We start from the raw sequence: 12,997 nt of genomic DNA, 5'->3' as shown, positions 1-12,997 counted from the left end.
CGAAAACCAAGCCTATAACGACACCAACGAAGGTCCGAAAGGGCCCAGAAAATAGCCCAACAGCTCACTTTGCCAAAGTTGGGCCTTCGGTTCTATCCAAGGGTTGGACTGAAGGGCTTCACAGCTGAAATGGGTTGGAATGGTGAGGAGGTGGACTAGGTGGCTTGGACGAGCGTTGGAGGGGCTTGACGGCGACACTAGGTGGCTGGATTAGCTCCGATAATCGACGAGCAGGGCATGGGTGACGAACGCAGGCGGTGGGGATGTGCGGATAGGCGCACGAGCGGGACAGCAGGTGCGGGAGCTCGGGCAACGCTTGATGGTGCTCGGACGGCTAGGAGGGGCGGTTGACGGTGTGAGGGGCTGGCTAGCTGGTTCTCTGGTTTTCTTGAGCTCAAAACACAATACTAATGGAGAAAGCAAGGCTAAGGAAGAAGAAGAAGGCTGTAGCTTGAAGGGGGCGGGGGGCTACGAAATGGCCACAAAGTCTTCACAAATATCCCATTCACTCATTGCTTGGCCCCCACTTGATCAGCCCTATCCACAACAGCAATTTCTACACCAAAGCTTCTCATAGAAGCCATCCAAAGGGTCCAAAAGTTGCTCCCCCCTCCTGGGTGGCTATGAATTTGGACATTTGCCTCTTCAATTTTACTTCAATTTCTTTTCAATTGGACTCAAATTGGTGCCCATAAATTCAGCCAAGGTGCCCACATCATCTTTCACATTTTTCCTTGCCAATTAGTCCAACTTGAATGCCAAAAGTGCAACAAAAACAACCCTCTAATTTTTCCGGTCCAAAACGGCCCAACTTCGATTTTTCGCCAAAATTCCCGATTAGTCAAAAAAATTTCGGAGGATAAATTGACGTTCCTAAAATAAATTGTGACATGACATAATTTAATCAAGTTCAATTTCGCAGTTAATTTCAACCATGCACAATTTTAGCGTGACCTAACCTATCTGGTAGCTTTTAGGAATTTTTAGCACATTTGACCCTAGATCGATTATTTTCGAGCCATACTGTACATCTTCAACACATTGGTGACTCTCGGTTATCAAGAAAATCTTGAGGTTTCAAATACGGGCACAGGGTATAGAAATGACAGAAAAATCGGTTTAAAATTTTGAAATTAGATGGAATCACCCGCACACTAATCACATACCTCTATCGAATCGACCTATCTTTGATCTCTGATTAATTTTGATGGTACCGTATTGACCCTTGTAGATTAGCACAGTCGAGTAGTTGATTTCTGGTCAAATTCTCCAGTTTATTGCATTTAGATTCCTTAACAGTTTCACCTGATAGACTAGTTATCTCATGAGTGATCAACTCAGGAAAAAGAACTATAGGTGCGTCGATGAAAAGCCCGACTCATTCAATCGAAAACAGCATCAGAAAATCAGAATGTCACAAGGGGTGCGGAGGTTCCATGAGAGTAAGGGAAGGAGGGAGTGATACTTGCGCGAGAAGGGGAGGAAGGTGCTCTACTTCTCGAATTTCAATTTGTTCAAGGTGGTGGCAGCGGATTGGAGGGACACGTTGGTCTGTGAGATGGCCCCAAGCCCGCCGGAGCCACATGAATTGCCGAAATCATGCAAGTACGTCCGTTGAAAATGGTTTACTTGACTTGATCTCCAGCTTTTAGATTACTCTCGAATAACTCACAAGCCGAATCAAGTAATCAAAGATTGTATGAATACATGTATCGATGCTGCAAATAGCTACATGATGTAGTACTTAGTCTTGCAATTTGAAGAATTTGAGGTTGATTTTGAGCTTTGTGAAGTCAACCATGCTCAAGCTCGATAAATCAAGCTCAAGGCCAGGATATCAACATGCCCAATCGTTAGGTCAAATGTCATCCAATCATTTTTCTGGTCAACACAAATATTATGTATTATTTTAGAAAATCCGTTTATAAAGTAACATGGATTCAATAAATTAATTTGGAAGTAAGAGGCACTGTTGTCAATTGTTAGATCAAATGGCATTCAATCATTTTTCAAATACGATCCAAACACAGAAAATACTTTCAGTCACGTATCACCAAACAAAGGAAAATGGTTTCCCGGAAAACATTTTCCAAAAATATTACGTTTTTCGTGAAACAAACACATCCTAAATTGATAAAAGTATAATAGGTTTAAGAACTTTTTGGTAATTTTCCTGAGGTGTTTGTGGAGTAAAAACACCATTCTTAAGAAGTCTTCCTTGGGTAGGTTCATTAATCCTCAACACAATAACATCAGCGCCAACAACCTTAGGGTAATAATATGTTGAAATTATGTTCATGAAACTTAACATCTTCTGCTTGTTTTGAATACATGACATCACATCTTGTCATTTCCTTATTAACTAGTAAGGAATATAACTAGTTACCATTAATGATATTCTAAAGACCTCACACACTACATTTTTTAGGTATCACTTTTAAAGGATGGAGCTTCCGTAGTGTTATTCCCACCCGCTCTCTCATGTCGAGGGTCTCTGGAGTCAAATCATCACTGAGTTCCCAATCGAAATGATACAGCAACTTCGCAAGACCGAGATGAAGCACCCTATCCGCCAACGAAAGTCCGACGCACATTCTTCTGCCTGATCCGAATGGAATTAGCTCAAAGTTTTGACCTTTGTAGTCAATTTTAGATGCTAGAAACCTCTCTGGTTTGAATGCTGATGGGTCTTCCCAAGCATCTGGGTCTCTTCCAATGCCCCATGCATTCACGAAAACCTGGGTATCTTTGGGTATATCAAAGCCCATGAAATTGGTTTCTTTTATAGCATTTCGTGGGAGAAGCAAAGGTACTGGTGGATGCAATCTTAGGGTTTCCTTCACCACAGCTTGCAAAACGGCATTTTTTCCGTGTCACTTTCTTCGAGTTTTCTGTTCAACCCCACAATCTGGTTAATCTCATCTTTGGCCTTTCTCATTGACACGGGTTGGCGGAGTAGCTCCGCCATCGCCCACTCGATGGTGCTGCTTGTAGTCTCTGATCCAGCGAAAAACATTTCCTGCACCATCAATTAGACCCATTTAGTACAAGATCATGTCTTGCTAGGGTTACCACCAATGTTGATTCTTCTGCTATAATTAAGATATTCAGTTCGCTCGAAAATCACTCCCTCAAATCGTGGGCTTAATAGTAAAAATCATCATGCTTCACCTGATAAAATCCTTGTCAAACATAGCAGCTCCTATGCTTCGAATTGACAGACAATTGCGCATAAAGAAAGGAACAAGAATTTGATGATTGGATCCTAAAATTGACGAAATGAATACACTAATGACAACAGAAATATTTATAAAAGGGCAAGAGCAGGTGTTTGATTGGAAAAAATGAAATAAACAACTGGAATGGCAAGAATTAAGTTGCTGAGAAATAACTGAAAATGAATGGCAAGAAAGTGAAGTGTGTTCTTTTTATGTTTGTGCGTCTTTTTCCTTAAGATGTGCTCTTTTTGTAGTCTCGCCTACAACGATTGCTTCACTGCAACCGCCGGTCAACAACCTTAAAAATTGTTCCGTCCTAGAAGTTTGACTACAATAATTGTTCGCGCTAGTTTTATCCTTGCAGTCGGTTTGATTCGACCAAATTTTGTGAGCCAATGTTAGTACTTCTCGACTCGACCGACATTAACTTGACTTTCATTTATAAGTCCATGGACAAAAACTGTTCATGCCTTGTCAACCTAATTTTATTGGCTTCTTATAACCAATGCTGGTGTTTGATTATCGATTATATTTATAGTCAATATTAAATCACACATCTAATCAACATACTATTCACTCATTCATTGAGGATACCCAACATGTTCTATTAATCACCAAATTGACATCGACTTAATTTAATAAATAATTCAATGTGTCTTTCTAGCACTAGATTTTCTTTTTATAAAAAATAACCATAAATCAATCTTGTGTTTTCGTAGAACATTCTTAGCTAGTTATTACAAAAGGAGACAGATTGGCTAAATCAGGAAAGAATGGAAACATCTTTATGTAGTAGTAGCTTTTTGTTATGCAACGTTCTCTACAAACTTAAAGTGTAAAATGTTTTCATAGATAGTTGATTGGAAAAGGCTAGTTATTATCAAATCTAGTGCTAGAATGTTCTACGAAAACATGCATTTGTAGAGAATGACGCGTAATATGACCTGCTTGTTAATTGTCAATTAAGTTTACCACCCCACTTTACAAACTGAACTGGACCTAATATCCTTAAGATGTTAATCATTTCTTTTTGCCAAGAGTGGAAGAGAGGATACCAGAATTATTATGATGACGTTCTGGGAAGAGATTTTGCGAGGGCCTTCTTTTCCATCGCCCTCATAATCCAATACCGCATCCAAGAAGTCATTTGTCGTTCTCATCTCTCCCCTCAGCTTTCGCTCCTCCAACCTCTCTTTTACAAAACCTTCAGCAAACTTCATGGCTCGACCCATGTCCTTCGACATGCTTGCCTTGATCCCCTGCGGGTCCAGCCATTTCAACCACGGCAGGAAGTCGGCTACGTTGGGCTTGCCAGCCCATTCCATGAACCGGTTCATGGCATCAAAGAACTCAGGCCCGTCCTTCGATTTTGGGTCCAACAGATCCCGCGAGAGCACCATATTACCCACCACATTAAATGCCATGAGAAAGAGGAAGTGGGATAAGTCGATTCCTTGCTCTTCATAAAATTTAGAAATTTTTAACGATTAATTATAATTAGAGAATGCATAGCAGAACGTAATGAATTAGACATGAAGAAAAAAATTATTGCACCAAGTTTTGCAACTAGTTTAAGGAGGGATGGAGGAATCAACCTCCAAGCTGCAATGTTCAAGGCAAAAGTTGGATTTTTCAAGCTCAAGTCGAACTTAACAAAGTTCTTGATAAGCTTGTTTTCGGATATTTTTCACTAACAAAACTAAATTAGCATCCGAACTCTTAAAAACTCCAACTTGGCTTCTACAAATAAAATATAGTGTAAAGTTTACTTTTGCATTCTCTTGCATAATAATGGGGATATACTTGATCAATGCATCAGAAGATATATAAACCCAACTACTTGATCATGCTCGAGTTTGACCCAATTCAATGGTAAAGCTACTCGAGCTTGGCATAATTCAACTGTAGAGCCACTCTAGTTCGACTCAAACTCGAGAAGAATGAAAGCAAGTTTGACTAAATAGCACTTTAAACACCAGTAGCTCTTGGGCAACTTGAATTATTTACACTGGTATCTATTTATTGAATTTGTCAATTACAGCAACAAAACAAAGGGATAAAAGTACCAGCAGTCCCTAAACTTTTATAAAAAGTTCTAATTAGGTTCCTAAATTTGTTGTGCAATTAGATCCTCGAGCCGTATAAGTTCTTCTTTGATTTAGTCCTTCCATTAAAGAAGTAGATATAAATGTTGACATGGTGGTTACGTCCTCATTGAAAACCAACATGGTGTCTTAAGTGAATTCTTAAAAAACCTAAAAATAGAATGACATAGAAAAATTGAATAACTAGGATGGAGGTGAGTTGGGTCATGCAATAAATTGAGGCAACGCTTGGGTTGGTGAATGTTTACTTGGATTTAGATTTCTTTATTTTTATAATCTTTCTTACCCATCTTGGCACTAAGTAAAAAAGAATTCATGTCTCCCTAATTAGTTAGTCTAGTCAGTGCTAACATATGGTGGGTATGCAATATTCATCGTAACCAATGCATTAGCAAATTTAAGAGGAGGGCCAACTCAAATTAAAAGATGTATAATTTAAGAACTCAATAGTAGAAAAAAGAAAAAAGAAAAAAAGAAGAAGAAGATTTTAGAACTCAATCATACATTTTACAAAAAATAAACACTGCCGGTTCCTTTATCGGTAAAAAGCAGGCCCAATGTTTTCTTAGGTAGATCTAGTTGCAGGTTGCGTTCTTTATTGAAATACGATTCTTTGACAGCGTGGATCGTTAACTCCTAATGGTGCAGAAGTCCCAACATATCTTAACCGTTGAGAAGAACTTGTGACACTAGTGGGAATATTGTGCAGGGTATAGGCCTTCATCCTCTTTTGATATTTTATAGGGATTTTAAACGTTCCTTTCTCTCTCTCTGTTGCTTTTTTTTGTTTTTTTTCCCTTTGAAGAAGAAAACTATTATTTCGGTCATTCAAGGTTACACATGAAACGCAAACGTCCAAAGTAACACGAAGCAAGTAAGAAATAACCTGTTGTTACTTGTTTAACCGCCATTTCTTCCTCTAAATACACGACCATGTTGTCGACGCACTTCTGCCTGAGATGGGCTGTCTCGTTGACGCGCTTGGTCACGAGGAGCTCAGCAGAGCAGAGACGCCTGAGAACGCGCCAGTAGCCACCGTAACGACCTATAGCGAGCGAGCCTTGGTCATAACCGAGAGCTGTCAATGCATGGGGACACTTGCGGTCTGCGAACGCGGAGTCATGGCCCTTGAAGAACTCTGCCGCGGCCTGAGCTGATTGAATCACCATGGTGTTCACGGAACCGAGCTTCAACCACGTTACAGGCCCGTGCTTGGCTCGGAAGTTGTGGAGGTTCTGGTGCGGCGTGGTCCCGAGGTCGAGGATATTGCCGATCACGGGCCATGCGGGGGGCTGAGGGGGAAGCTTGGTGCGCTTCCGGTTGAGAAGGAAAATTAGAAGTGCCGGGAGGAGGAGGCCGAGCCAAAAGAGCCAAGAAGGGCAGTACTCCATTGGCTAAGCTTTGAGCTATTGCTCACCTTGCACTTATGTGATTATTGCGTCGAAAACATGATATTAATATACACTCTTATCCTGTTCACAAGAAAGCAACCCAAAACAATAAAGAAAAAGCAGGAGATGCTATTATTTGCTGTCCACAATATAAAAAGGAGAAAACATTGATATATCTTTTGGCTATGAATAGGAGTAAACATGCTGGTCGCGTAGAGTCTGGTGATCCATCCATTTCATCGTATTAGGTTAAATTTGATTCTTATTTCATTGGAATTTCATTTTTGGTCAAACAACTTACACGAATTATGCAATCAAATCCGTAACTCTTAATTTGTGCATTTAAGGCCTACAACTTTACTTCAGTACCACAAATATTATGATGTCTTGTTCTTTCTTGGGTTTCACGGATTGGTTTATCAACTAATTTGTCCTATCAAAATCGGATAGTTATGTATTTATTTTTGTTGAAAGTGTATAATAGATGTCCAATATCTTTACCCTAGGAGATTGCTAAGAAGGAGCACAAGTCTAAGCCTATTAACATATCTAATTGGACATATCTTCACTCAAAAGCTTAAAGCAATGAGTTATTGGCCAACTAGATATATTAATTACTTTACATTGCATCAATTCTCCGCTATGGGACTTCCCTAACACAACTTACATATGAATCTCAACAATCTCCCCATCATGTATGAGCTCAATGTTAAGTCTGTTCCCCCTTAATTCATGTACATTTCTATATTAACTTATCTCAACTTGAATCTCCAACAATCACCTTCATCCATGTTCTTTTTCATCGGACCATACCATAAAAACTGCCATTGGATTGCGTTGCAACACCACAACACACATTACCCGGAAACTGTGTTAGTCACTAGATTCCTACTTACATATGTATGTCAACAATCTCCCCATCACGTGTGAGCTCAATGTTAGGTTTGTTCCTCCTTAATTCAAGTATCTTTCTACGTTAACTTATCTCAACTTGAATCTCCAACATTCACCAACATCCATGTTCTTTTTCAATGGACCGAACCATGAAAACTACCATTGGATTGCGTTGCAACACCTCAACACACGCTGCCTAGAAACTGTGTTAGTCACTAGATTCCTACTTACATATGTATCTCAATAATCTCTCCATCACGTGTGAGCTCAATGTTAGGTCCGTTTCCCCTTAATTCAGGTATCTTTCTATATTAACTTATCTCAATTTGAATCTCTAACATTCACCTTCATCCATGTTCTTTTTCATTAGATCGAACCATGAAAACTACCATTGGATTGCGCATTGCAACACCACAACACACACTGCTCAGAAACTATGTTGGTTACTAGATTCCTTTCTTTGAGATAATTCACATGTATATCTCAACAATCTCCCCATCACATATGAGCTCATTGTTAGGTTTGTTCCCCTTAACTTAGGTATCTTTTTATCTTAACTTGAATCTCCAACACTCACCTTTATCCATGTTTTTTTTTTTTTTGGAATCGAACCATGAAGACTACCATTGGGATTGTGTTATACCACAACACACACTGCCTAGAAACTGTGTTGGTCACTAGATTCCTTTTCTTGAGATATCTAGAATAGATTAGGGGCCACCAATCTACTATTGGCTCTAACACCAATGTTTGGTAGTCTTGCACTTCTCTCACCTCAAAAGTTTACTCAAAGGGCGAGACTTTCTCTCATATTTATAAACTAACCACTAGACAATTCCATAATCGATGTGGGATAACTCCAATGACTCTTGCCTTAGTAAGATGGCTTGTCTTTTTCAAAAACATCATATATATATATATATATATATAAGTCCAATCATCAATTTGATCGAATTTTCCAATCTTCACTATTTAAAGGACTTTTTGATGCCGACACCTGAATTTCACTGATGAATTTATCATAAATTTGCATCTCATAAATTTGACCCATGATAAAAACAAAACAATCAGTTTATACAACATTGCATTCATTTTTCTCGTGGCATTCGTTTTGCACATATAAACTAGAGGCATGATATTTCATTTATAGTTAGGTTTCAGTTCACATAGGTCATCCGTGCATATGATGAATATTAGGAATCTCCTATACTCTTCAACTAGGGACAATGTAGTACAAGAACCTTGGGCTCCACGGAAAAAGTTATGATCACTCCAAAGAGCTATAACAGCACCAATTCACACTTGGACTCAATTTTCTTCCTAGGAATTTATACCCAACTTCTCTTGATTGATTGAAGACCCAAACAAGCTCAAAACGATTGCAAGATAAGTATCATGATGATTTTGAGAAAAAAAAAAGTATCACGAGCGTCTTTACATCTATTTTCAAACAATATATGGCTCACGTGCTAGTTCCAAGAATAGTTCCTAAATTTGCATTTCTTCAAGGAATGTTGAATGATCTTGCACCAGGATGCTTGGACAAAAAGACAATGTTGTCAAGCCTTCAAAACTGAACTTTTCAATATCCGTTTGGTCTAAAAAATTTACACAAGCTTCATCCGCTTGTTGACTAACTCCCCTCAACATTTTAGTGCAATTGGATGAATGAGGAGTGTGTATTCATTGTTTTCTTGCGATTGCTCGGTCAACTCGTCTCTAATCCAACAAGCTCACTTTTCCTTCTTTAATTTAGTTGCCACTCTCGAATTGCCAATTGTCATGACCATCTTAGAGGTGGACCACTAAGAGAAAGTTAATGGATTACCACGCAAGTACGAATGGTTACTCATTAAAAAGATGGTACCATTGTCTAATGCGGGTTCTCTCAAACCCCGACAATCACAACTTTGGGGTTTTAATTAAATTATTTAGACATCCAATTCAATTCATTTAAGAATTGCCATTAGTCTACTATGGTTGATTAAAAATCTGAGTAAAATGTGAGAGAACACTTTACTTTTGTGAACTAGAGATTTCATGGATAGGGGACTTGATTATGCTAGATAAATATATCTCCCTTTGGCACCTTCACTTTATTTCACAAAATGTTTTGCAAGTAGCCTTGATTGATTTGGTCTTAAACCACTAACATGCGGTGGATGATCATACAGGTATGGAAACAAGAAAGTAACACTATCAAAATGATAAATAAAATGCTTGAGCAGACAGAAAAACTTGATGGGAATGATCTCTTCTTTTTGTTTTTTCTTGTTCGTTTTCTGTTTAACGTTAATCACCTTTTTGCACTCTTGAAATCCAATTTAGAGCTTGCAGAACTTCATATTTTTTTGTTACCGGCTGGGAATGAATATAGAAATTTCTCCAATTGTGCCCCCTACTTGGGCATGATCAAGAATTTGAGGAACCTTCAAGGACTTCCAAGTCAATGCAAAAACCCATTCTCCAGTTTGCTTTTTCAGAGAATGATGTAAGCGAGACAAGATAGTTTTGTTTCTCCGCATCTTCATAATTGTTTCACTTTGACCTTCATTTTTCTCCCTCTGTGGTGTGGTTCTTGATGGGATAGTTTCAAATTCACTTTCTTTATCTTAAGTAAGTTAATAATGAATATCTGTAGCGTTCAAGGTAAATGAACTAGAATGCCCCCCGTTATTGCGATATATGTACTATTCGCAAGTGATTTGTCAAATGAGATGTGCCACAGTCGTGTTAGGGCTGTGCTTGGAATGCGGTTGCCTTGTGTCCTCCCAGGATTGTCCATTAAGTCCAATGATTGGACTTTCAGTGCTCGGAGTAGATTCCCCAGTGAGACTCGTTCTTCGTTTACGTGTTTCCTGTGAGTAAATATCTCAAATGGGAATACCTGCAATTTGCAGCAAAAAAGGCTTCTCTTTCTTCTCAAAAACAGATATCCCTTTCATGAAAAGGAGTGACATGCATAAAATGTCTAAATACTAGGACTTTACAAAATGTGCAAGTTTTGTTATTGCAATGTTTGGGAAGAGATTATTCACAAAATGTATGGGAAGAGATTATTCATTTACTTAGAGAATAGGAAAAGCTAAAGAAAGAAATAAACTATATATAAGCATTTTACTCATAGGAAGCAAATAAATCTGAGAGATTAGCAAGGAGAGTGAACTTCCTAATCAAATTGCAATGTTTTAATAAAATAATAGTATTAATGTCTTGTGACAATATGAAGAATAGTTTCAAATTGAGAGGTCGATCATGTTACCTACACATATAGAACTTTCTATATTCAGTGAAAGAGTAGCTATTCGTAATGCATGAGCGCATATTGTGTGTGATGCGCCCACGCACATCTAGTTACTAACTAATCACATGTCACAGTGCCCCGAATTAATGCTAGCTAATATTCATTGGTTTTATAACCTAAGTTGTGATTCCAAACTTGTCATACCCAAAATTCATCCCAATAATTTAGATAATGATTCCCTATTATTTGGGAAAATAAAAATAAATAACGAATCCTTCCACGAACATCAGTAAGCATATATATATATTGACTAAGCAAATTATTTCATTGAATGATAATTATAACAACATCCATTGTATCATGAAGAAACCAAAAACTAGAGACGCATTAACCCTCTTCAGATCGCTCTCCACGTGTATCAAGAGTAAAAGTTGAGAATTGACGCAATGTTTAAAAATTTTGGAGAATAGTTTTCGAAACAGTTTCCAAATAAACCTGAAGAAAAGAATAGATGAAAATGGCCATATTCTTCCTAAAAGATTGATATGTGGGGAGAGTGATTTAATTAGAAAATGATGCACCGATAATTATACCCATTTTAAATAGTTTCAATTATGATTTTTTACAATTGATTGGTATTGCATATAGCACGTGGTTAGGACATTCCAAAGAGGCGGCTATTTTTATGGAAAAAAGAGTGAACGTAGGCAACTTAGTCCAATCCTTCTAATTTATTACTCTTAATTTATTGTTATTATTGTTAATTTAATCTTCTAAATAAACATGGATTTCAATTCAACGCCAGCCTTTTCATTGCCTTTGCAACTTGCAAGCGTGTTAAGCGAGTAAACTCTAGAAGCACGAAATATCTTAGACAAACCAAATTAGTGGGTCTATATGCATTATCGACATAGGCTTGCGTGGATGATGAGAATCCTACCTTCAACAACTCAACTCCATCGAAGAAGTTAAAAATTAGGTCACATAAACTTGTTATACATACCTGAAATCTCTGGCCTTGGAATGACTCGACTAATATATTATGAGAGAGAGAGAGAGAGAGAGAGAGAGATGGCATCTTTCATCGTCAGCATTGCTGGACATATGGCTCCACAAGCACTAAAAGTTGGAAATTTATAGGGCATCAAGCATGAGATCGGGGTGCTCAGGGACACATGTATAACAATGTGACCTAATTTTGGCTTGAGCAACTGAAGGATGCTTTCTATGATGCATGTGGCGTACTTGATGAATTCAAATTAGAAGCTCTTGTGACAAGAACTAAGGGGAGCAGAGTGTGATGTAATTATTATTGTAATCATAGGTTTTAATGTTAAGGAAACGTCTCTTCAATTCACGCCTTTTTCAATTTACATGCAACAGCTATGTCTCTTTGGATCATCCCTAATTGTTGCAATTATGGGTTAATGACTCTTTGTTCTCCTGTAGTTTCTGATTTAATAATGTTGTTATTAAGGGTTAATGGCTCAACTAATGTGAGCATAATCGGTATGACTCTTGAGTTCATGTCCTTTCAGTTTTCTACAGCTAGTTCCCTTGTCTATAAATAGATGTGTCTTCTTAATTCAAAATAACAACAAAAACTCCCCAAAGTATTCCTCTAGTTTCCTGGTAGTTTCTTTAAGTGTGCTGATTTAAAGAAGTGTTCGATAGAATCTTGTTCATATAGTGCTTATACAAATGGGTTTGAGATGTATTTTGAGAGCCATAGTTCATGAAACTAATTGGCACCGTTGACATGAACTAATCGCTTTAAGGAGATTTGATTTGCCGTACCTCACCTCTTGTTTATTTTGCTATTGCTTTCTTGGAATTATTATTATTTTCCCCAATATGTATTAATATTTCCCACAATCTTAAGGTGATTATCTTTTACCGTTTGTTGGGTTTATCAAAAAATCGAGATGACTAATAATAATCAAGTACCCAATGATTTCTGGAATGTTTGTGAGGACATTCATATGTGATGTGGACATTGAGCCATATCGAGGAGGTGGTGCTAGGGACCCATTATCTATTCCTACTAGTTCGATTACTCGAGTGCAGGCCAAGCAATTTAGGCAAGCTGTTGGCATCATGGTTTGTGATCTTCGGCGTGGTGATGGCCTTGGATCAAATCTTGAA

At 38.1% G+C, this 12,997-nt stretch overlaps 1 pseudogene; it reads right to left on the bottom strand.

Moving 5' to 3' along the window:
* Positions 1–2,276: 2,276 nt before the first annotated feature.
* LOC104425254 lies at positions 2,277–6,736 on the bottom strand (annotated as a pseudogene).
* Between the last annotated feature and the right edge of the window lie 6,261 nt (positions 6,737–12,997).

The sequence above is a fragment of the Eucalyptus grandis genome, chromosome 2, assembly GCF_016545825.1.
Source record: "Eucalyptus grandis isolate ANBG69807.140 chromosome 2, ASM1654582v1, whole genome shotgun sequence".
Taxonomy (NCBI): domain Eukaryota; kingdom Viridiplantae; phylum Streptophyta; class Magnoliopsida; order Myrtales; family Myrtaceae; genus Eucalyptus; species Eucalyptus grandis.
Note: the sequence above shows the minus strand (reverse complement) of the source record. Positions and strands in the feature narration are given on the sequence as shown.